This window comes from Perna viridis, chromosome 9, assembly GCF_037379345.1.
Source record: "Perna viridis isolate PV_CMFRI_1.1 ecotype Kerala chromosome 9, ASM3737934v1, whole genome shotgun sequence".
Taxonomy (NCBI): Eukaryota; Metazoa; Mollusca; class Bivalvia; order Mytilida; family Mytilidae; genus Perna; species Perna viridis.
The window spans coordinates 979916-990018 of NC_142453.1; the positions used below are offsets into that span (position 1 = coordinate 979916).

At 34.0% G+C, this 10103-nt stretch overlaps 1 pseudogene; it reads left to right on the forward strand.

Annotated features, from left to right (window-relative positions):
• The first annotated feature begins 7006 nt into the window (after positions 1-7006).
• LOC148606032 (uncharacterized) lies at positions 7007-8924 on the forward strand (annotated as a pseudogene).
• Positions 8925-10103: the final 1179 nt, after the last annotated feature.

A 10103-nucleotide genomic window follows, 5' to 3' on the forward strand; every position in this document is an offset into this window, starting at 1 on the left:
ACGCTAATAAGCCTCTGTGGTTACATGTACATGTTTGACATAATATACAAAAGGTTTATAAACTATCTCACTAGAAAAAACCAGACAAGTGGCATGCAGCAAATTTGTATCAGTTTCATGTTTAACAATATACATGTTATAAAAAACATGCAATTATTGACTCCTTTTAGTTTGACTGTGCATTATAAAATCGAATGTTTGAATATGTTAACAACAAAACACAATCATATAATCATCTGAGATGTAAGCAGGTTATTTCTATGGTTTATGAACTATTCCTTGTAGACGGTAGTTTCGGTGTAGTACTTAGATCGATTTTATTTTAAACGAACATGTGTTTATTGGTATCAGAGAGGAGCTAGTAACGCGGGGGTATATAGGTCAAAGATGTCCTTTCTTACATTTGTATGGTTATTGACCTGTATCAAATTAAAAGGGACTTCGTGTATGTACATGTACCTGTATGATGAATTGTCAATGTGTACACGAACAATTAATTTGCGCGCTGGGGTTTAAAATATGCAGCAGATAGATCACCCACTGAGTAATACCATTTATAATCGAAGTACTATCTGTTTCGATCAGTTACATAAGCTATGTATACATGTGTATAAATAATTTGTGTTTATATCGAGTGAAAAATAAAGCGGAATCAGCGAGAAAACCACAATGCAAGATTTAGAGATGCCTCATGGAATAAATATAAAAAAACAGAACGTGTATTTCAGTGATAAACTCACCTCCACGGTGCAAGCAAATTTGAGATCATCAATTAAAGATATGTGTATATGTAATATTAGACTAGGAGCTTGAAATTAGTATTTCTATATTAAAAAAATAATTCTTTAAACAAAAATGGACGACTTTTATAAGTGAATCGATGGGGATTTCTAGAAAAACCGAATACGCTCTTACTTTACCGGTTCACCTGGTCCATGCTCCCAGTTTGTAGTGGAGTCCGAGTTTGCTCATTTACCCTTGTTACTTTGAATGTATTAGTTTCCACTTTTCCACTTGAATCTTACTTCATTTACTTTTGTTACTTTGTATGTATGCTTTTAGTTACTTTATGTTCTTTGTTGTGTATGTCTGTTTTCCATGTCTGGTATTTGTCCCTGGATTACATTCTTTTGATTACCGCTATAACCTTGGTTCCCTTGATTACTCTAAGTTCCATTTTTTACTCTGTAAGAAATACAAGGCACTTGAATATGGTGAAGATGGCTATTTTCTACCCCGGACTTGACTTTTTATGAGCAACTCGGCGGGTGTTTCTAGAAAAGCAGAGGACGCTTACCCTACCGGTGCACCTGGTCCATGATCCATGTTTTTTTTTATTTTTGGAGTTGCTCATTTCCTTTTGTTACTTTGTATGTATGTATGTTAGTTACTTTATGGTCTATGTTGTGTATGTCTGTTTTCTATGTTTGGTCTTTGTCCCTGGATTACATTGTCTTGATTATCAACCTTGGTTCCCTTGATTACTCTTTGCTTATTGCCACAATTTATGGTCTAATAAGGTTTTTTTCAAGATTAATTGAACCAATATTTGCGTATACTTGGTCGAGTTGAGTACACTAAGCCGAAAGACATCGGTTTGGATTAGTGCAGTTAAAGGTTAAATACCTGTTTTTGGATCTTTTTTTCCCATGTCTCAGCTTGGATAAGTATTTCACGAGATCCTACCAGATGTTCTTAAGTTCAGAGTTATCGATGTTACTCTTAAAGTTAGTAAATTGTACATTCCTTCTGGGTCCAACGATATGTTTTCCTGAATTCTATAAGTAAATCAGGTCACTTACTTGATATAATATTTAACCATTAGTTTATCGAAGCCGGCATGAAAATCTACCAGTCGTATTCAACAGATCAATGACTTTTGAAATTGTTTAAATCTCATTCACAATAAATAAATTATTATTGAAATATATTTATATCTTTTAAAATAAAATTATATGCAAATCTTTATGATGGTAAATACTTTACTTTAAGGACCTATGAAATATAGAGGGGTATACTGTCTTTTGTCTTTAAAAATTGAAATAAATATACATGAAATACATTGATTTTGTTATGTCGTTCTTATAATTGCTGCAGTTTAAAACGTGCATGTAACTTAAGAGCATCGTTGCAATTTTGCTACAGCTCTAGTCGTTATCGATTTAATAAAACTCAGATTACTACAAACCCTGTTCCTTATTTTCTTTTTTAACATTTTGGTGAAAGCAGATTCTTGTTCGGTTATTTGAGCGTTATCAGGATTAAACTGACAAGTTAATGATGAAAACTTCACTCTACATTTTACAATCTTTTTCTTGCTCTTGTCTAAAAAAAGACACAATTTCAGACAACTACTTTTTGAAGTACAACAAACTTACGTTTCATGTCATTTCAAATAACAATTCAAAAATGCTTTTCATACGGTATGCAGTTATGACAAACATAACATGGTAAAAGTTTATAAGATAGCATATGGCCAAACTCTACTAAAACTCTAATATTCATTAATAAACCCACACAAATATGGAATAGAGCCTGATTAAGCAAATTGCGATCACGATATTTATGAAACTCCCTGATTCTACACGTACCGTACACTACCGCGCCGTGGTGCATTTTCAAGCGTTCTTGGTTAGTATGATGTTTTTTTTTTATCGATGATCCTATTTATAATGTTCCTTTTATCATTTCAATAGACATTTCAAATTTTGCGAATTGATATTTGTGTCGACGTTTTGTTGAGAGAAAGTCAGAGAGTCGAACATTGTTATACACGCACCATTAGATATATCACTGTTATCTTTATGATAAATATTGTAATTATTTAATTATCTTTTAACTTTCCTGCCTTTGATTTTACTAATTCATGTTACGTATAAAAGCTGATATTCAAAAGCTGATATTCCTTCATTTAAACAACTCACCGCTCTTCACGCTCACCACAATTTCATCAATTGCAATATGACGTATATAACTATCGTAATACATGTATGATAAATTAACTTTTTCAGAACACTGAATTATATGTCGTATTAATGTCGTTTTTCTTATTTTTGGTTTTTAATTTGTTATTTTTATTGTGTTGTGTTCCATGCATTGTGCATGAATCGTTTCTGTACCCTAATTTCAATGTTTATCGTCAATCGTTCTTATGTTTTGATGTTTTTGATGTTTTTTTTTCTTATACTCATAGTATTTCAAAATTATTCTCACTTTTGCTATGCACATACATGTGATATATGGTTTTATGCTTGTGCCTGTCCTTATTGTCACAATAACTGTCGTAAGAAACGTCACAAAAAAAATTAAATACTTTTTTAAGTATCCATCTTTACAAAAGCACACCAGAGACGATTTATGCAAGCCGAAACACCACAGAATTCACTTTTAGTTTTGTTCAGAAATATATACTGACCTCATAATCATTTTTATTGTTTTCAATTGCTTGTTGGGCTTTTTGAAATTACTAGAGTAATAGTTCTTGATTTAGATTAGTTTGGTTGAATTAAGTGATTGACTGATTGTTGGGGTTTAACGTCCGAGCAGCAATATTTCAGCGATATTCAGACGATGAACATGAAATTGATGATAAAATGAAAATGAAATGTAATGAAATGAAAAAGGGATGGGACACAAGGACAATGGGGTCGACAAATTTTGATTGCCACTAGAAAAAGGGAGGGATGGGTAATGTCGTGCAATATAGCCTTCTGTGGCGGAGCGCAAAGGATCCTACTCCTATCGAATACCACAGTAGGGTTCTTTAACGTGCGAGGAACGTGACATCTATAACAACACGGTGCACCACTATGGTCTGAGGTCAGGTTTTCCGTATTATATCCTGACAACCCCAGCATGTAAAATGCCAGGGGTACCCTATTCAACCATCTGAGGCACATATCCCAGTTGCACTGTGGGCAGAACGCCTAGCCCCCGGCTAGGTTTCTGAGCACTATTTAATCGCCTTTTACGACAAGCTTAGCGGTGCTGCAGGCCTATTCTTTTAACACCCGGACCTGCACCGGGTGGTTGAATAAAGTGGGAGATGAAAGTAAGATTTTCTTAAAAGCACAAATCTGTAGAAAATGGGGACTGTCGTAATTCAAAACTACTGCAGCATACTTTTCTCCACCATGAATCACTTCTACCATAGACAGTATCAGCATTTTAGATAGGCTGATACTAAAATGTTTACGTCAACCAATATCATTCATTGGTTTCAGTTCCCGTTATTTTGAATATGCAGTTTTATAACTAAGGGTAATTAAAGAAACCAAGGGTCTAACGGAAATCAAAGAAGGTAATCCAGGGACAAAGACCACACATAAATATCAGACATGCACTACAAGGAACATAAAATTTACTAAATGACACATACAAAGTAAACAAATAAAGTGAGCAACTCGGAATAAAAACTGTGATAATGCACCGGTAAACTAAGCGTTTTATTCTTTTCTAGAACCAACCGCCGAGTTGCTCGAAAAAAAGTCAAGTCCGGGGTAGACTAAAGAGGAAATGAATACTGTAATACAGATAGATACATCGCAACGAACAACGAATAGTCATCGCGATTGTTGTACAGTTTGATCAATAATTTTCCTTTACCATCTCTTAGTATAGATCAAATTATGAGGCTGACTTCATTGTGTCTGCAATATCCTTATATCCTGACCAACACTTAAAAATCGACGGTAAAAGAAAACTATTGACCAAATTTTACGACAAACGTGAACATTTAGAATTGTCAACTTTCCTTTCATCTGTGGCAACATCCCTTCAGAACCTGCGTATGGAGTAAGATTAAAGTCAGTCGTATACAAGTTTTATGGTCGTTATCATGAACTCGTGGATCGTTACTGTGTATCCATCTGTGCTTTGAAAAATGATTTATTCAACGTGTCTTAGTTTTTCTTTCCTTTTTCGACTACCCTGGACTTAACTTTTTATGAGTAACTCGTCAGGTGTTTCTAGAAAAGCAGAGGACGCTTACCCTACCGGTGCACCTGGTCCATGCTCCATGTTTTTAGTGGAATCCGAGTTGCTCATTTACTTTTGTTACTTTGTATGTATGATTTTAGTTACTCTATGTTCCTTGTTGTGTATGTCTGTTTTCCATGTCGGGCCGTTGTCCCTGGATTACATTCTTTTGATTACCGCTATAACCTTGTTTCCCTTGATTACTCTTTTGATTGGGCTCATTATACATGTTGCTCCATAAATGTGGTGTTTGAATACACAAAAACTTGTTTGAAGTAGGATACTTGAAGAAACATAACCCATTACATGTGATATGGAAGAAAATATGAAATTCCGAAAATTCCCCATTTTATGAAAAACTAATTATTGTCAGTTTCAAACTGAAAAATACTCGCCTAAAAAGAAAACATATGTGTAATACATAGATATATAAAAAACAAGTACCCAACATGTCTTTTTTTGCATCGATTATATGCTTAAAATTTATATTTGGCCCAAGTCGAGGTATTCTTCTGATGGGTAGGGGTGGCAATTGACCTAATTGGTCTTGAAAAAGTTCAAATATTTATAACTAGGGCTCATTCGAAAGCTAATACACGATACAATTGTGTTTGAATATACAAAAGCTTGTTTGATGTACGATATTTAAAAAAGACAACTATTGGTGAAATAGGAGAAAGTGTAAATTCCAAAAATTCCCCTTTTTATCAAAAAACTCATTACTGTTACATTGAAATTGAAAATAATGGCGCATGAAATGAGAAGATATGTTAGATGCATCGCTAATTTAAACAAAAGAACCCAACATGTCTATTGTACACCCTTTATTCTCCAATAAATAACATTGACATTCATGTTGTGGTTTGGTTTTTTTTCATGGGTATGGGTGACATTTACCCACTTTGTATGGCATGAAAATATTCAAATATTTATTGTTTAGGCTCTTTTTGAAGCTTAGATATAATATAAATTTGCTGCATTACATAAAAGCTTGTTTAAAGTACGGAATACTGAAAAAAAGCCAATAACGGGTGATATAGAGGATAATTCTGAAATTCTGAAATTTCCTACTTTTTCCAATTTTATAGTAATTGTCACCTTAAAAGGAGCAACTAAGCGCCTTAATTGATCAGATATGTTTGTTTTTACATCTTTATCTTAGTTATAAATGCTTAAAATATGAGTTTTACACTCTTGGTTTGATGTGAATGAGAATTCTGTTTGGTACTGTGACCAGTTTGCCCTCTGCCTTTGTTGGACCATATCTTTGTAGTAAAAATACCAGGGATATGTCAATGATCTTCAGGCTGGTTATCATGTGTTTGTTTATCTGCTGAAAAAGCCATTGTTTTCTTTTTCTCTCATTCGAGCTCAAAGCAGAGAACGCATCCTCCTCTGTGCAATATGCTTTTTTTGTGCCTGGTTTCATTTTGCTGGTGTTTCTGATATATTTCAACCATTTGTTATGTAATTTATTTATATTTCAGTGTGCAATTCTTTATAAAGTCACAGATGCTAAATGCGGACATGAACTTTACATGGTTTTTTAAAGGTCAGTGTCAAGTTAATGTTATACCAAAAATATCAGTCATATTTAGGTTGCTTAGCAAGCTGAAATAAGTAATCGCTCATTAGCAGTATATTAATATGAAAATATGAAAGGAATTTCATGACTTAAGTATAAATTAAATCAACTGAAGTAATCAAAACCAAAACAATCGCCATAGAAATTCAAATCATGCATCGATAAGTTGAACATTGTATATAAGTGGGGCTAGGCTGCCATGTTCGACCATGTTTTTATAAAGAGGTTTTCGTGATGTAATCACTGATATTTGATTTGATTTTGATTGGCAAATAAATCCATTGAGGGGTATACATGGTTAAAGGATTAATTGAAGAATGTGACAATCAACCATACGTTGTTAATCCACTAACTGTTTCTGCATCGGACACTAGAAAGAAACGTTTAATTTTAGACCTTAGACACGTTAACAAACATCTTTGGAAAACTAGTATTAAATTCGAAGATATTTGCATAGCGATGGTATTTATTACTAGTATAATTCTTTCTGTTTTCAATTTGATATTGTATCAGCGTATCACCACATAAACATTTTTATTCCTCATACATATTTTCTAGCTTTCTCGTGGAAGCAAGGTAACACTATAAAGTGGTGTAAATTATTAGTACTTCCATTTGGCTTATGTTCTGCAAGGTACATATTCACTAAGATAACCAGACCACTCATAAAATGTTGTGAGGTGAAGGGAAGCAGGTGTTAATGTATCTAGATAATGGTTTAGGTACTCATACGGATGTTGAAGTAAGCAGGGCTATGTCAACAAGTAAAGAAAGATTTTATTATGAGTGGTTTTCTTCCTAAAAACGAAAAAAAAAAAAAAAAAAAAAAAAGTGGGCACCAGTTCAACATGTTACTTTTTTGGGTTATTCTATTAACAAATGTATTATAAACATACCTGATGATAGACTCAAACAAGTTCTTACAACTATTGATAATATTGAGTTTTACATTACAAACTATGGTAAATTCCATTCCAGATCAGTTGCATCTTTGGTCGGACAAAAATATCTATGGCCTACGTTATCGGGAATGTTGCTTGTAACATGACCAAACATATAAGTATTGACATTTAAGGTAAAACCCCATGGCACAGTTGTATCGAGTTGACCGAAAATAGTTTACACGAAATCAGGTTTTGGAAAAGTAACTTAAGTTTGGTTAATGGTAAACCATTTACTTCAGATTTATCAATCCAATCTATTGTTTATAGCGACGCGGGTGGTACTGGATGTGATGATTATATTGTAGAAATATCCAATGATACTGCGCATGAAAATGTGGTCTGAATGGAATTCGAGTACGAGTTCTACTTTGAAAGAACTCACAGCTGTTAAACATATTCATGAGTCGATGATCAATATATTGAAAGATGAATACATTAAATGGTTTACTGATAATCAGAATGTAGTAAGCATTGTCGTTAAAGGTAGCATGAAGTTTGAATTACAGGATTTGCAATTTGTATTTTTGAGAACTTTGTACATAATATCATTTCTATTCATGTGGAATGGGTCTTAGAACTAATAACGACAAGGCTGATTATATCTGTCATATTATTGATTACGAAGATTGAGGTGTGGTTCATGGAATCTTTGATTATTTTGAATCCATATGGGTCCACATGAAATAGACTGGTTTGCAAATAATCATAATGACAAACTACCAGTATTTTATTCTCGCTACTGGATGGGAAACTCGATGGACATTGGTGCATTTACTATAGACTGGAACGATATAAATGGATGGTTCGTACCTCCTATTTGTTTAGTAGCGAGAGTGTTACGATATACAGTCCTTGAACCGATCCACGCAACTATTTGACGGATCGATGACGATTGACTAATTGATCTCTGACCGATCTTTGACAATGACCGGTGACCGATCTGATCGCAGTTTTGTTATGTAAAATGACGTAATATCCGTTTGAAATAAAAGAAATGTAAAATAATAGTATACATTGATATTTTGATCTGCTATATTATGTAAATATGTGTAAAATGTCCAAAGAAAACAACAAAAACCGTAAAATACATTGATAGCAGTTTAATGGATCGTTTTGACGGATCGATGACTGGTTGATCATCGATGACCGATCCCAATTTTTGTTCCACGGATCAGTTCAGGTACTGTATGAAGCAATGTATGGCACATGGAACAGTGTGGAAATCGGAAAATTATTGGCCAACTTGTTCTACTTGTGAAGGGATTATTAAAGCGGTTAAGGAGTGTATTGATTTACCAACAAAGAAAGAATACTGTACTACATGCATTGGTAAAGGTAACAAATCGGTATTTGGAAATATTGATCTGCCGTTTTGGGTATTGGCTCTGAAAATGGATTTTGGTACTAACATATACTAATTTCTATGGATTCCTTTACAAGGTGATGGTTTCTTTAGTATATAATTACGGTGGAAGCAAAGTACTAGTACCTCTTTTCAATGTGTTAATGACCAGCTTGGTAGTTGTGGTGGGTTTTATTCCTCATTTAGGCAGGAGTGGTAGTTGTATTGTATAAAATGAACAGTATGATATGTATGATGACAGAGTATGACATTTTGAAAAGTTTGCATTGTTATGTTTTTTGTAATAACTTAATTTTTATTAATGATTTTTAGGCTTTCCAGAGCGATTTGTCGCAATTGCCCGCTACTCTTGTGGAAAAAATTTCACTACTTCCTTGATTGTTGATTAATACAGTTCAAAATTATTGTTATGGCTTCTTAAGATGGAAAAAAAAGCTTTGTCAAACGGAATTTCCAGTGAATTTATTTTACGGTCTGAACCAATGTATGTTGTTTTATATTTAGGCTGCGTAGTTCAACAAAGTGTTTCACCCAGCCCTATCAATCACGCTTTATATAGTATTAAATAGCATAGTTATTAGTAGAACCGGAAATAAATTGCGCCCTGTTATAAATTAAGAAATTTATTAAGAATGGAGCAATAACACTTCGGATAGCGATGTCTATTGTTCCGTAAAGTGTAAGAGTAATCAAGGGAACCAAGATTATAGCGGTAATCAAAAGAATGTAATCCAGGGATGAAGACCAGGCATGGAAAACAGACAAAGAACATTAAGTAAATAACATTATACATACAAAGAAACAAACGTAAATGAGCAACTCGGTTCCACTAAAAACATGGAGCATGGACCAGGTGCACCGGTAGGGAAAGCGTCCTCTGCTTTTTTAGAAACACCCGCCAAGTTGCTCATGAAAAGTCCGGGGTAGACAAACGAGGGAAGAAAAACTATGACCCGTTGAATAAATCAGTTTTCATGGTGCTGATTGATACAGCATAACGATCCACGAGTTCATGATAACGGCCTTAAAACCTCTGTAGTGATGACTTCAATCTTGTAGCAACATAACTCTGTTCTAGAAGTCTATTTGTTAGAGTTCTAGCGCGATACAAAAAGTCTGCGTGGTTTCGGCAAGCTCTGGCTTAACGTATGAGTTGTGATATGAACACTCCATACGCAGGAGTCGAAGGAATGTTGCCACAGATGAAAGAAAAGTTGACAATTCTGAATGAAAA